The sequence below is a fragment of the Lithobates pipiens genome, unplaced genomic scaffold (assembly GCF_037356315.1).
Source record: "Lithobates pipiens isolate NorthernLeopardFrog02 unplaced genomic scaffold, aLitPip1_a1.2 Scaffold_18, whole genome shotgun sequence".
In the NCBI taxonomy this organism is placed as follows: Eukaryota; Metazoa; Chordata; class Amphibia; order Anura; family Ranidae; genus Lithobates; species Lithobates pipiens.
Genome location: NW_027507758.1, coordinates 591,218,647 through 591,235,792, shown reverse-complemented (window position 1 = coordinate 591,235,792; position 17,146 = coordinate 591,218,647). Strand labels below are relative to the sequence as shown.

Genomic DNA, 17,146 nt, shown 5'->3' with positions numbered 1-17,146 from the left:
CTTTCGCAAGCCTGGACCAGCTCTGGTGACATCAGCTGACAGTGGGCTTGAGCCTGCTGTCTGCTGAAAATGGGTCACGGGTAGGGATGAGTTTTGAGTTTGAGTTGAACCCATGTTCTCCTCGAACATCATCTGTTGGGCCGTTTGCCGAATTCCCAATGATATGGGCCACTCGCACCAAATTCGAGTGGCGCATCACAGCCTATAATTCACTGCGGCATCGCAGTGCATTGATGGCTGTTGATTGGCCAAGCATGCGGGTCATAGTGCATAAAAAACGGAGAGCCATAATTGGCCAAAGCCAGGGTGGCTTTGGCCAATTATGTCCCCCAACATTGCTGTCCCCCAACATTGGTCTATATTATAAAGCTGTCATTCTAGACCAACTCAATCAATGGTGGAACACTGACACAATCTATAACTGGTCACAGATAGAATCATCTGTTTTAGCCAAGGACCTCCAGCTATACCTCTGTGCAGCTCTCCTAGCTCCTGTACCCACGCACTCCCAATTGGACTCAATAACGGCATCTCTCAGGGTGTGGACATCTCTCCCTCAACTTTCAAAAGGAATACCACAGTCCATACTGCAATACTTACCACTCTCAGCTGTCTCATTGCTACTACCGGACCTTCCTCTGACACCCTGGCTTGAGGCAGGCGTCCACACTGTCGGACATCTCTTCAATTCCAACGCCTTGATGCCCTTTGCTCAACTAAGCTCCAAGTTCGGGCTATCTTCAAAAACGTTTTACATATACCTCAGGATCAGATCGCTACTTGCTAAGATTAAATGGTCCACTCGAGATACTATTCTGTTACCGATCATACAATATTTCCGGTTAAGGAAACCCTCTTCCAAAGGCATTTCATACCTATATGGTTTACTATCACAGGATGCGGAAAAGCACATACGTACTCAGTCAGAAAAATGGAACCTATACGTCCCACATGCCCTGCCACTATCGCGAGCACTATCGCTACCGTCAAAATTTTCCCATTGCACCGCGCACTGGGAATCCGGACAAAAACTTTTTCACCGATGGTACTATACCCCTAGTAGACTTGCCAAAATTTATCCTACCTCGTCTAATCTCTGCTGGAGAAATTGTGGTCTTCCAGGATCCTTCATGCATATCTGGTGGGAATGCCCCACGCTTAAAGTCTTTTGGAATCAAATATCCGACCTGCTCAAAGTAAGCTTCCCCTCACATACCAATCTACCTGCGGTGGATCTCCTCATGGGCCTGATGATTCCTACGTGGCCCAAAAAATCCCAAACCGTCGCCACCCACATTCTCATCGCGGGAAGACTAGCATTAGCTAGAAACTGGAAAAATACTTATCCCCCTTCTGTCCAAGACGTCATTACCATACTCAACGATAACTTCCAGATGGAATATAGCTTTGCCAAAGCTCATCTCCAAACAGGCAAATTCTTCCGGAATTGGAACCCGTGGATTAAGGACTCCAGATGTGTGCGGTCAATCAGTTCCCCCAATCCAACGACGTCCACATCCTCATGTGTCACACCGTGACTTTTCACGTTCTGTCCCCTCCACTTGATACTTATCTTTTTCACACCGAAGAACCGGAGTATAGATGCAAAACAGCGACAGCGTAAAATGACTATGATATTAGATGTTAAAGAATATTGGTTTTACTGCGGTGACTGCTAACTTTACCCCTCCCTCCTTTTTCCTTTTTTTTTTTTTTTTGAGTGCTCACCCCTACTTTTGCAATTTGTTATACTTACTATAGCTCAGGACTGGGCAGCGCTGTCACTCTCCCCAGGACACAGTTAGTTCCCAGAAGGGGTGTTCAGGGGTGACTGATGGTGCTCTCATCCTCTCAGGATTTGTTCTTACCCATTAACATGTACATCTATGTTTTCAATGTACTTGCTTTTGGTATACTAAGCTTCCCAAATGGAAGCAACGACTACATCTACACGAAAATGTAACTCCTATATTGCTGTTATTTTTTTTGTGCAAAATTTAATAAAAAATAAGATATAAAAAAAAAAATCACACCGCTGCTATATGCAACATATGTCTCAAGTGTATCTCGTGTGGCCAAAACATCAGCCGCTTGGGCACCACATGCTTGACCAGACATATGTTGACCTGCCATGCAGTTCGCTGGCAAAAGTACCTAAAAGACCCACACCAAAGAACAAAGCGGACCTCTCCTTGCTCCTCATCAGCTGGGATCTCCAACCCCACTATACCTTCAGTCCTCTCTGAAACCTGCACTGAGACAAATGAAGGTGTAGAATTAGGTGTGTCACAGCCAAGTACTTGCGGGCAATCTGCTATCGGTACACCAACATCAGATTGTACCAGGCAAATTTCCCTGCCCCAGCTGCTGCACCGCCGAAAGAAGTTCACTCACAGCCATCCACATGCCCAGGGGTTGAATGCAAACTTGGCTAAATTGCTAGCACTTCAACTGCTGCCTTTTCAATTGGTAGACTCTGCCCCCTTCCGTGAGTTTTTGCAATGTGCGGTTCCTCAGTGGCAGGTTCCCAAATGCCACTTTTTCTCACGGAAGGTGATTCTGGCTCTCTGATTCCATGCATGTGGAAGGCAATGTCTTGCCCTTGCTGGACAGGGTGGTCAGCGGTAAGGTGCATATTACCCCTGACTCATGGTCCAGCAGGCATGGACAGGGACATTACCTATCTTTCATGGCGCATTGGGTGACTGCTGGCAGCTGGGAAGGATGCAGGACTACTGGTGATTCTGACACACCTCTCTCCTCCACCCCCTCCTCTTCTTCTTCCTCCATGGCCTCTTCCTGTGCTTTGTCCTCGGAACCAGCGGTGCTCCGTAGGTGTTCAAGGGGCTACGCAAGTACGCAGGCAAAAAGATTCCATGTGGTGCTTGCGCTGGTGTGCTTGGGGGACTGGAGCCACACTGGGGCAGAGATTCTGTCAGCTCTGCAGGGGCAGGCTAAGAGGTGGTTGAGGCCACGCCAGCTCAAGCCAGGAATGGTGGTTTGCGACAATGGCACCAACTTCCTCTCTGCCCTCCGAGAGGGACAACTGACCCGTGTGCCCTGTTTGGCTCATGTCCTTAACCTGGGCTTACAGGATATCCTGAGGCAGGCCAGGAAAAGTCTGTGTGCATTTCCGCTGGTCATATAATGCCAGTGCTCGGCTGGCTGACCTCTAAAAGTAATTTAACATGCCCAAGAACCGCCTAATCTGTGACATGCCCATTAGGTGGAACTCAACGTTGGCCATGCTGCAATGGCTGCACATGCAACAGAGGGCCATCAATGAGTACCTGTGTGACTATGGCACCAGGACAGGGCCAGTGGAGCTTGTTTTTTTTCCCCACGTCAGTGGGCCATGATCAGGGCTGCATGCAGTGTCCTGTCACCATCTGAGGAATCCACAAGGTGAGCAGTGACAGTGCATGCATCAGTGACACTGTCCCTCTTGTCCACCTGTTGGAACACACGCTGCATGGAATAATGGACAGGGCACTTGAGGCAGAACAGAGGCAAGAAGAGGAGGACTTCTTTACCTCTCAAGGCTCCCTTTATCCAGACAGTGTTCCTCTGGTCCGCCAACCACACAGGAAGAGGAGGAAGAGGAGGAGGATTGTGTCAGTATGGAGGTGGAGCCTAGAACTCAGCATCAGAAGCAGTCTTTAAGGGATCATTTACAGTCCCAAGAAACCCATGGACTTGTACGTGGCTGGGAGGAGGTGGCTGCGGATCATGTCATCCTTAGTGACCCAGAGGACTCCGGACCAAATGCCTCAGCTAACCTACTCTGCATGGCCTCCCTGATCCTGCAAAGCCTGCGGAAGGATCCTCATTTTCGTCAGATCAAGGAGAGGGATCGTTACTGGCTGGCAACCCTCCTTGTTCCACGTTACAAGAATAAGGTTGCGGACCTTATCTTACCGTTGCAGAGGGATCAGAGGATGAAACATTTTCGAGAGGTCTTGCAGAAAGGTCTGTGCAACGCGTTCCCAGAGACTGGGAGGTTACAAATTCCTGGTCCTGGACAACGTGTTGATGAGGCTTCGGTCAGTCACAGAAAGAGCGGTGGAGAAGGTGGACATCTGACCGATGCGTTCAGACACTTTTTTAGTCCGCAGCCCCAAGGTATGATCGGTTCCAGCAACCATCGGCAGCGTCTGATTTACATGGTGCAGGAATACCTAGGGTCAAGATTAGATTTGGACACCTTTCCCACCGAAAATCCTCTGGGCTACTGGGTCTTGAGGATAGATCACTGGCCAGAGCTTGCACAGTATGCAATTGAGCTACTGGCCTGTCCTGCATCCAGCATTCTTTCGGAACGCACATTCAGTGCTGCTAGAGGCTTTGTAACTAATCACAGGGTGCGCCTGTCCACTGACTCGGTTGATCGACTGACCTTCATAAAAATGAATCAGTCTTGGATCACCACCAGCTACCAAGCACCTGATGCTGATGTAACCAAATTATTTTTTTTGAAAAGACTGCCTATGCTGATGCTTAATGACTATCCTGTTATGCTGTGTGGCTGTCCTCTTCCTCCTCAATGATCATGCTGATAGCTTGTAGGAACATTTTTGGTTCTTGGTGCCGCTACCAGTGGCTAAGGCCCAATTTTTCAGCCCTTGTTTAACAGGGGCGGGTAATTACAATTTTTGATGCAATACTTTGGAGTAGGTCTCATTCCAGCACTCCAACTAGAGTATCTGTGAGGGGTTGCAGTGTTGTGGCACCAGCACCAGTGCCTAAGGCCCAATTTTTCTGCCTCTGTTTAACCGGGTCATGTAATTACAAATCTTGATATTATATTTCACAGCAGGGCCCGTTCCAGCACCCAAAACAAATGTTACAGGGATGATAACCCTCCCCTATGTTTTCCACAAAGCTTAAAAATAGATTTTTTGACTGGAGCTACACTTTAAAAATGTACCAGTTCAAAATTACAAACAGATTCTACTTAACAACAAACCTACAGTCCCTGTCTTGTTGGCACCGCCTGTATGCTGCTGTTCAGAGTATATAGGGCCTGAAGGAATATTTCACTTTTTCTTTTCACTTTCACTGCTCCCGAAAAAACTTCAGTTTTTAAATATTTTTTTGCATTGATACATGTACCCTGGGGCAGGCCCATAACATCCATAGGACAATAACTTGCATATTAGCCTTTAAAATGAGCAGATTTGAACGTTCGAGTCTCATAGACTTTAACGAGGTTCTAAAGTTTGCGCAAACTTTCGGTCCGTACGCAATTTCTGGTGCGAACTGAACCGGGGGGGGGGTTCGGCTCATCCTTAGTCATGGGAATGCAGAACAAATTGCACTCCTGTGAGCCACTGGAGAAGTACAGCCAGATAAGCTTTTGCTGTACTTCTGCTTTAAAGTAGTGCAGTGCAATGGCAAAAAAAATTGCTCTGGTCATAAAGGGTTTCTTGCAGGGGATGCTCAAATCTGAATTGTATCTTAGTGCAGACTTCTGGGAAACTCAGTAAGCCAATAATACAAGCAGGAAATTACATTTCTGGGGTTAACGTTCTGTACACCATCTTTGTACGGAATGTCTTCAAGTTGCCCTATTGCTTTCCATTTTATGGAAAATCACAGCTCTGCAGATTGAAAAGGAAAAGTCATTTGAAATAACATTAACTTACAATAAGACTTGTGTAATAATTTTACAACAAATGCAATATTTTTTTAGGTTATATTTTGTCCCCATGAAAGTGGAGTTTCCTTTTAAGATTCCAAATAGATATATGCTTTTTTTTTGTAAGACAAACAAGGATTTATTTGTGGATTGTCTTGCAAACATGATTTTTTTAAATTTAATCGACAGAACAAAGTAACAAAAGTAACCAAACTTAATTAAAAATCCTTTTTTTTTGACCTGTGTTTGTTTGAAAACAAATAGTGCCACTGTAAAATAAAAACATTTTATTTCCTTAAATTATGATTATGTCACAAAGTATTGCAAAGAAGTTTTATTTTTGTTTTTGTTTTTTATACAATTTTTTTTTAATTCGGACACAAAAACTTTGCAAAAAAAAACAGAAACCCAAAAAAGTCTTAGGCCTCATGCACACCTTAGCTCAAAAATGTCTGTTTTCTCCTACTGGAGTCTAGCAGCCGAAAAACACTTTAAAAAGCGCGTTGAGGCTCCATGAACACTAGCATTTTTTAAGCTCCTAAAAGCTGTTATTAGCATTTTTTTGTTCTGCTTCTAGAAGCCAAATAGTGTTATCCTATGTTTCCATGCACACTACTTTAGGCTATTAGTGTTTTTTGAGCTTTAGCATCTAGGAGCAGAAAAAAATTGTTTTTGTAGAGTTTCCTGGCGCGTTTTTCCAGCAGAAACACTCCTAAACGCTCCTAAATGCTATTAATAGTGTTTTTTTAGCTTTTTATTTCCTTTTACTGAAAAAATGGCAATAAAATGCTAATGCTCCTAAATGCTCCTAGACGCTCTTAACCACTTAAGGACTGGAAGATTTCCCTCCCTTAATGATGAGCCAATTTTTTGCGATACGGCACTGCGTTGCTTTAACTGACAATTGCGCGGTCATGTAACACTATACCCAAACAAAATTGAAGTCCATTTTGTTTCCTCAAATAGGGCTTTCTTTTGGCGGTATTTGATCACCTCTGCGATTTTTATTTTTTGCGCTATAAATAAAAAAATTCAGACAATTTTGAAAAAAAAAAATATTTTTGACTATTTCCTATAATAAATATATCCAAAAAAATGAAAAAAAAAATAAACAAAATTCTTATTCAGTTTAGGCTAATATTTATTCTTCTACATATGTTTGGTAAATAATATAAGCGTGTATTGATTGGTTTGCGCAGAAGTTATAGCTTCTACAAAATAGGGGTAGATTTATGCCATTTTTATTATTTAGCGGGATTGCGACATTACGACCAACAGATTGGACACTTTTGACACTTTTTTGGGACCATTGACATCTTTACAGCGTTCCCTGGGAGGTGTTTCTAACTGTGGGGGGAGGGGACTCTCTGATAATTGAGAGAGATCTGCTGTTCCTGTAGTAACAGCAGATCTCTGTCTACTTTTCTGACAGAATAGGGATCTGTCTGTTTACATTGACAAATCCCCATTCTGCTTCTCTTTCCTGTGATTGCAGGTGGCCAGCAGACAACACGGTCACCAGCCACATGCATCTACTCCCCCACTGTGAAGCTAGGGTGCGCATGCCTGCGGTAGCTTTTTAAAGGGCCAATGTACAGCTATAGCGATTTGCGGGAACATGCCGACCTGCCGCTGTATAATGGCAGCAGCTGGTCGGGAAGTGATTAAACGCTCCTAAAATGCTGCTAAAATGCTATTACAATGTGTTTTTTTTGTACAGTGTTTTTTCCAGCATTTTTTTTAGCTTAAAAAGACGCTAGTGTGCATGGAGCCTGACTGTATGTGTGTTAGGGCACTTTTGAGCATGTTTTATGCTCTTGCTCTTGAAGGAGATGCAATGAAGCAATATCTCAATGGTCCATCTATTGAGAGAGTGACTCCATACAAAGATAAGTGACCTCTTGATCCTATTGCTGGCGAGTTGCTGTGGGCGATGGGATTGTTCTTGTGATATGGAACTTAATCACTAATATGGTTACATGAATAGATTGTTATACTTACAGTTTGAATGTTTTCTTGATGTATTCTATTGCAGTGTGTACGTGTGTCGTGTTGAGCGGTGCGACACTCACAATACAGCTCCCAATAAGCAGTAATGCTAAGACGGCGCCTTCCATTTCCACCTGCAATGACAATTATTTCATGAAAATTTATTATATATTATTAGAAATTTAAAGATGTATTTTGGATTTTTAAGGTGCTAAATTAGAACAAAATCATTTACTCTGGAGCCTCACTTTATATGCAAATAGCTTTTGAATATATGGTGCTCATTGTGTCTAATATCAATTAATTCTCCTGAAGAAGCCAATTACCAAGGCGAAACACGTAGAGATGAAATCAGTCAGCACATGTATTAGTACTGTAATATCAATATTTACTTTTTGTATGTTTGTTTTTATGCTCTAATAAATTTCTACTTTTTATAAATGATTTTGTTCTAATTTAGCACCTTAAAAAACCCAAATACATCTTTAAATTTAGATGATAAGTAAAATACCTTCTCTCCTTATTATATATTATTATTTTCATTGAAAATGAATAGTCTTTACTTATTTTATTTCTGCAGCAAATACTTTCAAATACCAAACTTTTTTGATATACAGATACACAGTAGCTGCAGTTACAAGCTAGAGTCAATGAGGCACTTTCTTTTTTTGTGTTATATTTTTATATATTGTGTTATATTGTATACTGAAAAAAAACTAGTTTCTGTTTATGTTGTACAGCTGAAGAAAAGCCACATTTGTTTGAAGTTATTTAAAAAAGAAAAACAATCAGCGCACACATGTATAATACGATAAACAAATTTGCAAGCTGAGCACCAAAAGGAGCAATACAAAGAACACCTTAATCAAAAGTCAATAAATATAAATAGTGCAGCGCAAAAATACAATAGTCCACGTGTATTGATCTTATATGACACCACAAAGAACATGTAGAGTGAGAACACCACGTGGAACAGCCGCTGATTACTTGTATGTGACACTCCTTCCCCCAGTAGTAGTGAACGCTTACCAGCTCAGTTGGACCTCTGAGTGTTCAGATGGTCAAATGCGCATGTTCACACTCCTCGTGTGCAGGGTTCGATATTTCCACATACAGATACAGCAGTACACCAGATCTTTAGGTTACTTGCAGCCAACTCCGGGGACGGAAAATGAATTCACTCCAGATGTCGGTGGGTGCGTTTGCATAAACAAAAATCCGGGAGCAAAAAAAGGAAAACATACAAGAAGGCGATCTAAGTGTAGCAGTAAATAGATCCCTTTATTTAAAAATTTCATTAAAAAAGTAAAAAGGATTTTTTATATAACACAGACAAAATGTGAAAAAATCCTTCAGTGTCAAAGTCCACAATATGGTCAAATGAATTAGCTAAATAGCAATAACTGGCTGTCAGTACGACTTAACACCACTAGATGTCAGTAGTGTTCCACAAATGATATCAGGTCAATGGCTGGAACAGGTACAGCGCCAGATACATTAAAAGGAAAAAATTGTATGAAGCAAAGAGCAACAACATAGATTAGACGGCGGGTGACGTCCGTGGTTAACTCCTCCCCCGTACGTACGTTACGTCCTATCACGGACTTCGTCAGCGGTGGGTCGAAGTCCGTGATAGGACGTAACGTACGTACGGGGGAGGAGTTAACCACGGACGTCACCCGCCGTCTAATCTATGTTGTTGCTCTTTGCTTCATACAATTTTTTCCTTTTAATGTATCTGGCGCTGTACCTGTTCCAGCCATTGACCTGATATCATTTGTGGAACACTACTGACATCTAGTGGTGTTAAGTCGTACTGACAGCCAGTTATTGCTATTTAGCTAATTCATTTGACCATATTGTGGACTTTGACACTGAAGGATTTTTTCACATTTTGCCTGTGTTATATAAAAAATCCTTTCTACTTTTTTAATGAAATTTTTAAATAAAGGGATCTATTTACTGCTACACTTAGATCGCCTTCTTGTATGTTTTCCTTTTTTTGCTCCCGGATTTTTGTTTATGCAAACGCACCCACCGACATCTGGAGTGAATTCATCTTCCGTCCCCGGAGTTGGCTGCAAGTAACCTAAAGATCTGGCGTACTGCTGTATCTGTATGTGGAAATATTGAACCCTGCACACGGGGAGTGTGAACATGCGCATTTGACCATCTGAACACTCAGAGGTCCAACTGAGCTGGTAAGCGTTCACTACTACTGGGGGAAGGAGTGTCACATACAAGTAATCAGCGGCTGTTCCACGTGGTGTTCTCACTCTACATGTTCTTTGTGGTGTCATATAAGATCAATACACGTGGACTATTGTATTTTTGCGCTGCACTATTTACATTTGTTTGAAGTTATGTTTGCTGCCTTTTGAGAAATAAAGACTTTGTTTGCTTACGAGGGCTTTGTGTGTCATCCAGGAATGTTTGCCACAGCTGCTTACACCCCTGAACACCACAATTTTTACTTACGTTTGCCAACCTGGACCAATATATATGTATGCAATACAGATAATTCCTGGAGCTCAGCTTTACATGTTGTACAGAGAAGCTCAATAGTTTTCAAATAAAAGAGAATCCAAATAGGAGTATAGTATTGCAAGTGGTAACAGGAGCAGGAATCTCAATGTATAAAAGACAGTGGTTATATGTGTCTTCTGCATATGCCATGGGAACAAACAAATGGCCCCAGCACCCACCTATAATTGGCCTTTGCAACAAGGAGCGCATGGAAGGATGGCGCATACAGACATCCCAAGTCTCCCGCACGGTGTGGGAGACGCCCCCATTTTGAGGGCGGCACCCAAACACCCGCAAGTGCTATCCTGGCTGCGGGGCTGATCCTGGATGGTCCCCTGGTTCACAGTCTGGGATAATCAGTGCAGCAGGAGGGACAGCTGTGAACACGGATCTACCTGTATAGCTGACATACGCTTCTCCTTCTCTCCCTCCCATGTATGATGGCTAAAAAGCTATACAGGGAGCTGTCCCTCCTGCTGCACCGATCATCCCCGACTGTTCCCTGTCTCCTCCTCCTCCAGCCCCTCTCCTTCTCCCCCCGTTCTTCTATGGCCCCCCTCCGTGTCGTTCGCCCCCTCCTACTTCTCCCACCATTCTTCTATGGCCCACCTCCGTATCCACCCCCCCCCCCTTCTTACCCCTGTTTTTCTATGGCCTCCCCCTCCATGTCCTTCCCCCCTTCTCCCCCCGTTCTTCTACGGCCCCCTTACGTGTCCTTCCCCCCCTTCTTCTCCCCCCTTCTTCTATGGCCCCCTTCCATGTCCTTCTCCCCCATTCTTCTCCCCCATTCTTCAATGGCCCCCTTCCGTGTCCTTCTCCCCCCTTCTTCTCCCCCCGTTCTTCTATGGCTCCCCTCCATGTCCTTCTCCCAGCCTCTATTCTTCTCCGGCTCCCTGTCCTCCTCCTCCGCCCCTCCCTTTGTCCCCTGCAGCCGGCTTCCCTCCTCTCCTCTTCTGCTGGATGTGGGGATTTGTCAGGATGGTAAGCCGAGGAAGGGACCAGTCATTTCCCGACCCCTTGTTTTTCTGAATTGGACACAGTGAGCAAGATTGCTCTGTGTCCTGTGAATACTGAGCAGAGTAACCTGTGAGATTACTCTGCTCAGTTTATGAATGGACAGGAGCCTCTGTCTCCTGTCCATTCATATTTAATGCTGAGAAAGGGACTGGGTGTCCTCAGTCCCTTTTCCTATCTCAAAGAGGAGATGTCAGGGGTCTGTCTAGACCCCTAATATCTTACCAAAGCCCCCCCCCCCCCCCCCCAACAGGGTTGATTAAAAAATGCTTAAAATATTTTATAAATATGAAATTGTAAACAAATATTATAAAAAATGTAATCATAAAAAAAAATAAAAAATACTGACACCACCCCCTGCCCCACCAATACTGTCCACTGCTCCAACCTCCTCCCCCCAAAAAGCATTGTAAATTAAAAAAAAAACAAAAAAAAACAATATATGTAAAAATAAAAACCACGGACACCGTCCACTGCCCTACTGACACCATCACCGCCACATACTCCCCACCCCTTCCACAGAAGCACTGTGAAAAAAATATTTTAAAAAATGATTTAAAGAAAATAATAAACAAAATTGTAAAAATAGAGAAAACAATAAAAACAAAAAACTGCTCTACTGACACTGTCCACTACGCCCACCACCCCTAATCACTGTGAGAAACAAAAAATAAAAAAGTAAATTGTAAAAAGTAATTATAAAAATACAATTGTAAAAAAATAAAAATAAAATAAAGAACTACTGACACCATCCACTGCCCTACTGACACCAAAAAGGTGTCAAAAGGACAATCAAGCCTTCCTTCTTTAATACACAATGGAGAAACAGAATGGCTTTTCTCTCTCCTTGGAATTGTGCTTTATTATAAGTGCTTCATTGCACTGCAATAGTGAGGTGAGTTTGGAACTATAAAAAAGCAATAGAGACTACAAAGAATGCAGGTAGTGAACATGGTTCAACCAGAGATGACAATATAAAGGTTAAAAGAGAAGTTTGGCAATATAAAAAAAAAAAACATTTATACTCACCTTGGTGGATGCAGCATTTGTCCCCCACTGCCTCTACACTGAGAACTGAGTAATTGAAGACCGCTGATCACTCAGTTCTTGGTCTTCAGAGAGCAGTGACTTCCCCACCAGCACTCACTATAGCACTGGCCTATGGAGGGGGCAGAAGGGCCTAGCTCAGGTTCTGGCTAAGCCAGCTGCTGGTCCAGGCATCTGGATGGAACCTGACATTAAAGTCAGGATCTCTCCAGGGTCTGGACCAGCAGAATGACATCAGCCAACAGCGGGCTTTAGCTGAATATGGGTCATAGGAGTGCAGAACGAAGCGCGCACCTGTGATCTCCAGAAGAAGTAGGGCCAAAAAAGAGCTTTGACTCTACTTCTCCTTTCATTTTGATCTGTATAAGAAAATACATCTAAATACTACTACTACTGCTGCTACTACCACTGCTACTACTACTACTACTACTAATAATAATAATACTAATAATAATAGGAAGAAGAAGAAGTATGATAATAGTCATAAAAATAATCTTACCTGAGAAATAATTTCTTCCTTCCTTTGGTAATATTCTTCCACAATGATACTTTATTGCTACCCCTGCAATAGCGCTTGAAGTTCTCCTGGCTTTTCTGTGAGAAAATAAACGGCTACACAAAGCTGAGAGCTATTCAAAAAGGTTCTAATGGGGGGGGCGTGGCCGGAAGTCGATGAGTCGAAGTCGAAGTCGAAGTCGAAGACGGACGCGTTCGGCGAGAGCTCCGCTGAGGCCTTCTTGTATCCGCCGCAATCCGGACCCCTAACACCGTGGATCGGACTTTCTTCAGGCTGCAGGCCCTGCTGGTACTCCCCGCTGTCATCCGGGGGACATTCGGCGCTTCTCCGGGCGGTCCACGAGCTCCGGACCGTCCCGGGCCTGCCGCCCACACGTGAGGTGCTCCGCTGCCATCTTGAGGCCTACCTGGCTCCCGGAGCAGCTGGACATCCCTCGGCTCCAGGGGGGTTCCTCTCCCTTTGCATCCACCTAGCGGTGCATCCCTGCCCTGGTCCGGTGCCCGAACGAAGCACACTACAGACGCCTGGAGGTCTGGGGCCTAGCGATCCACTACAGCGAATGGCGGCCATCTTGGTACTCCCGGAGCAGGCCGCAGCCCTCCGCCCGCACTTCTGAGGCTGAAAACTGCTTACAGTTGTACACCCCCTCTGGATTCTGCTCTCCCAAGCGACGTGGGACAACGTTGGAACCAGAAAGGGCCTCCCCAGCCCCCTCAGCAAGTATTAACCCACAGACGGAGCGGTTTTGGAGCTGCCTGAGCCTACTGTGTCTTCCCTGCCACCGCTTTGCTTCACTTCTTCATCTCCAACATATGCGGTTCGCAGTGTTCCTTACTACAATTATTGCTCCAGTGACCCCGGGACTCGCGGTGAGTGCGGCACTTCCCCCCCCCCCCGGCTGTAGACTGTTTCCTGGCACCCTAGCCCCCCCTTTGGCTGTTCATTCTGGGGGGGGCCCCCTTCTACCGGCCACTTTGGAACTGGCTGCTGCCGTGCGGTTCTATCAATCAGAGGCACAGCAACCCTCAGCTATCCCAAGGACTGCCTAATGACATTGTGCTAATTGCTGCTGCTTCTCTGCACCGCAACCCTACACAGTAGCAGCGCACGCACCTAGTTTTCAAATGATTTTCTAAGACCTCAGATTAGCTCCGTTCGGGACTTCATTCTATCTCAGAGGTATTCCTGCACCACGTTTCACCTCATCCACAATTTTTCCATTCCTCCTTACCTCATCTTCTAACCCGCTGAGCCTTAGTGTATGCCGTCTAAAAAAAAGAAGGCACGGAGCACCGCCCAAAAGACTCTCACACAATACCTTCTCCGCTCTCAAGAACATTCTAGCATGGAGCGTGAGGGGTCGGTTGATGGGCGCCTCTCCCCGGACCCGTCCTCCCCGCCTCGTTTATTGGGCCCTACCTCTCCTGCTCCTTTGTCGGATAACAGGACTCCCAGTGCCCTCTCAAAAGCGGACCTGGAGGACAGTCTGGACTCCATGTACAATAGATTGGCATCCAAGTTTCAATCAGAACTTCAGAAAACTTCTCATGCTCTTTCACAGGAAATCTCCGCCCTTGGAGCAAGGACTGAAAGGCTAGAGACTAAACATGACGAGTTGGCAATAGCTCATAATGACCTCAGCCGGGAACACGAAGCCCTTTCCTTCACGGTCCAACTTCTACAGTCTCAAATAGAAGACCTCGACAACAGAAATAGACGTAACAATCTGCGTATCCGTGGCATCCCGGAGTCCGAATCTGAGCTTATTCCGGTAGTTATCAGGTTGTTTAAGTCCTTGCTCCCTGAACATGAAGCCACTATGTTCAAATGTGATCGGATACATAGGGCTCTGCGCCCCAAACCCCCGGAGGACAAACCTCCCAGGGACATCATTCTCTGCATGAAGGACTTTCTGGTCAAGGAGGAGATTTTGAGAGCAGCTCGTAACAGAGGATCACTCTTGATGACAAAGTTATCCAAATTTTCCCAGATATTGCACCTGCGACCTTGGAGCGGAGAAGGAACCTAAAGGAGATAACCACTGTCCTGCAGTCAGCCCGCATCAGGTACCGCTGGGGGTTCCCGTTTCGTCTTGTGATTCCACATAACGGCTCGACATACTCTGCTACCTCGGTCCTGGAGGGTCAGGAGATCCTGGTGAAGCTGGGACTTTTGGACGCCTCGGCGGTTCGCAGACAGCCCTCCACTCCCAGAGCTACACCTATTTGGCAAACCCCTCCGACCAGAAGAGACAGACGTAGAATCAGATATGGTGCAGATGATCGGGTGGAAGATAGTCCTCGATGATGTTGTTTTGCTCTCCTTTATCTGATGGCTCAGACTGTGGTTTGCAATAAGTTCTCAATGGCTGTTTATATGCTGCTCTTGTTTATATGGTACAGGGTAGTGTGTGTTTAAGTTTCTGGTTTTATACTGTTTCCCCCTCTTAGCTCCGGCTTGCTCCACGCCTCCGTCCTTTCGGGGGACGGTGGAGCTTGTCGGAGAGAGAGGCCTTATGTGTTCTAGGTTCTTTCTACCCAAACCACCAGCCATTTACAAGTCCCTAGGAGCTGTTGTATGGCTCCCCTTTCCAGTGGTCGGTTGCTTCTTTGGTGGGCACCCCCTACCATTGCGCAACCCTACTGGTCACGAGACCTTGTTGTCTCGGTGTTTGATCGTTATTTTGGTGTGGCTATGTTTCCCCACACGCTATCACACTTAGCTTTAATGTTGGGCCCCAGGCCCTTCTTGGGCTTTGGGCCTTTTCCTTTTTATGCTTATTCTCTTTTTTTATGTCTATTGATTTTCTCCCTTCTAGTTCGATCATACTCCTTGTTCTATGCTCTTACAATCACTCAGACGCCTTTTATTCTCAGGATTGGTATTTTCCCTATACACTTGTTTTTATTGCACTGTGTCTTATTTTTCTATTATCCCGTGGATGATATGAGGGCCCCCCTGCGTCTCTGGCGCCTGTTGGACGAGTATTCCCCGAGAGTTCCCCTTTCTCCCCCTGCCACCATATCTGACCTCTCCACTATAGTTGTCCTTTCTTATTTTCCATGGCAATAACTTGTGTTTCCCATAATGTCAAGGGATTTAATTCACCATCCAAAAGGCGTAAAGCCTTCTCCTTTTATAAAAGCCTTGGAGCTAAAATCCTTCTACTCCAAGAAACACATTTCTCCCGCTCCTCTCACCCTAAATTTTTTCATAAGGACTTCCCTCAAGCCTTTTACTCGCTCCACTCGTCCAAGACCAGGGGTGCCGCCATTCTCCTTCACTCCTCCCTCCCGATGGAGGTCAAGCATATATTTAGAGACCCCGAGAGCCGCTATGTTATTATTCAGGGTGTGGTCCACAACAGAGAACTTACTATTGCTAGTATTTACGCACCCAATGAGGGATCGGCCATGTTCTTTGGGTCATTTTTTGAGAAAATTGCTCAATACCACTCCCCTCACTTGATCGTAGGTGGTGATTTTAATTCAGTTGCCAACGCCACTCTCGACCGTTCATCAACACCAATCACTTCTAGAGCCTTCCCAAAATCGCTCTCCAGGGGCCTACGTGAACTGCAACTCACTGACACCTGGAGAGCTCACAACATAGGCTGCAGGGAGTACACTTTCTTCTCCCACCCACATAACAGTTATGCGAGGTTAGACTACATTTACTCCACTCCAATTATTCTTGCTAACTCGGTGGAGGCCTCCATCCACCCCTGTGTTTGGTCCGATCATCAGGCAATTTCCTTTACTACAGGGTTCATTAGGCTCGCTCCCACGCCTCACTCCTGGAGATTGAATGAATCCCTTCTCTCGGACTCGGGGGTGGAAGCCCAGGTAGCTCAGTCTCTGGAGGAGTATTTTTCCTTGAATGCTCGCCCGGACATGCAACCCTCGACCCTCTGGATGGCGCATAAAGCCGTCATCAGGGGACGACTTATTAGTCTTTCCGCAGCCCGGAATAGAGCTAATAGACTTAGGATAGTGGAACTAACCAGAGAATTAGATCACCTATACAAAGACGCATCCTCGTTGCACTTGGACTCGTCCAGGCGCACCATAGATCAGAAGCGCCTGGAACTCGACTCCTTGTTGTCCTCCAAGGTCGAGAAGACGCTACGCTGGGCCAAGGCTCGCAGTTTGCTATTCAACAACTCTGCATCGACCTCGTTTGCTAGGAAGTTGTCTAACACACTTCGACCGCCTCACGTCTACCGGCTATCTAATAGTGAGGGTTTTGTATCGTCACATCCCAAGGAGGTTCTCAAAATCTTTGAGCAATTCTACTCTAAACTCCTAGAAGCCCCCCGCACCCTTCCTTCTCTTGATGACCTGTCCTGGTTGCAGGACATCCCTCTCCCAACGCTCTCCCCCTCACAAGTGGAGGCGTTGAATGCCCCCTTTACT

General features: G+C 45.3%; 1 protein-coding gene and 1 long non-coding RNA gene across 2 annotated transcripts in view; both read right to left on the bottom strand.

The window, feature by feature from the left end:
* LOC143989145 (uncharacterized) overlaps positions 1-12,857 on the bottom strand; it is a 43,874-nt gene extending 31,017 nt beyond the window's left edge. The window contains exon 1 of the long non-coding RNA XR_013276995.1: positions 12,714-12,857. This is a non-coding gene — a long non-coding RNA (uncharacterized LOC143989145). The remainder of the gene's footprint in view (positions 1-12,713) is intronic.
* LOC143989146 (fucolectin-like) overlaps positions 1-17,146 on the bottom strand; it is a 565,918-nt gene that overhangs the window by 292,365 nt on the left and 256,407 nt on the right. The window lies entirely within an intron of this gene.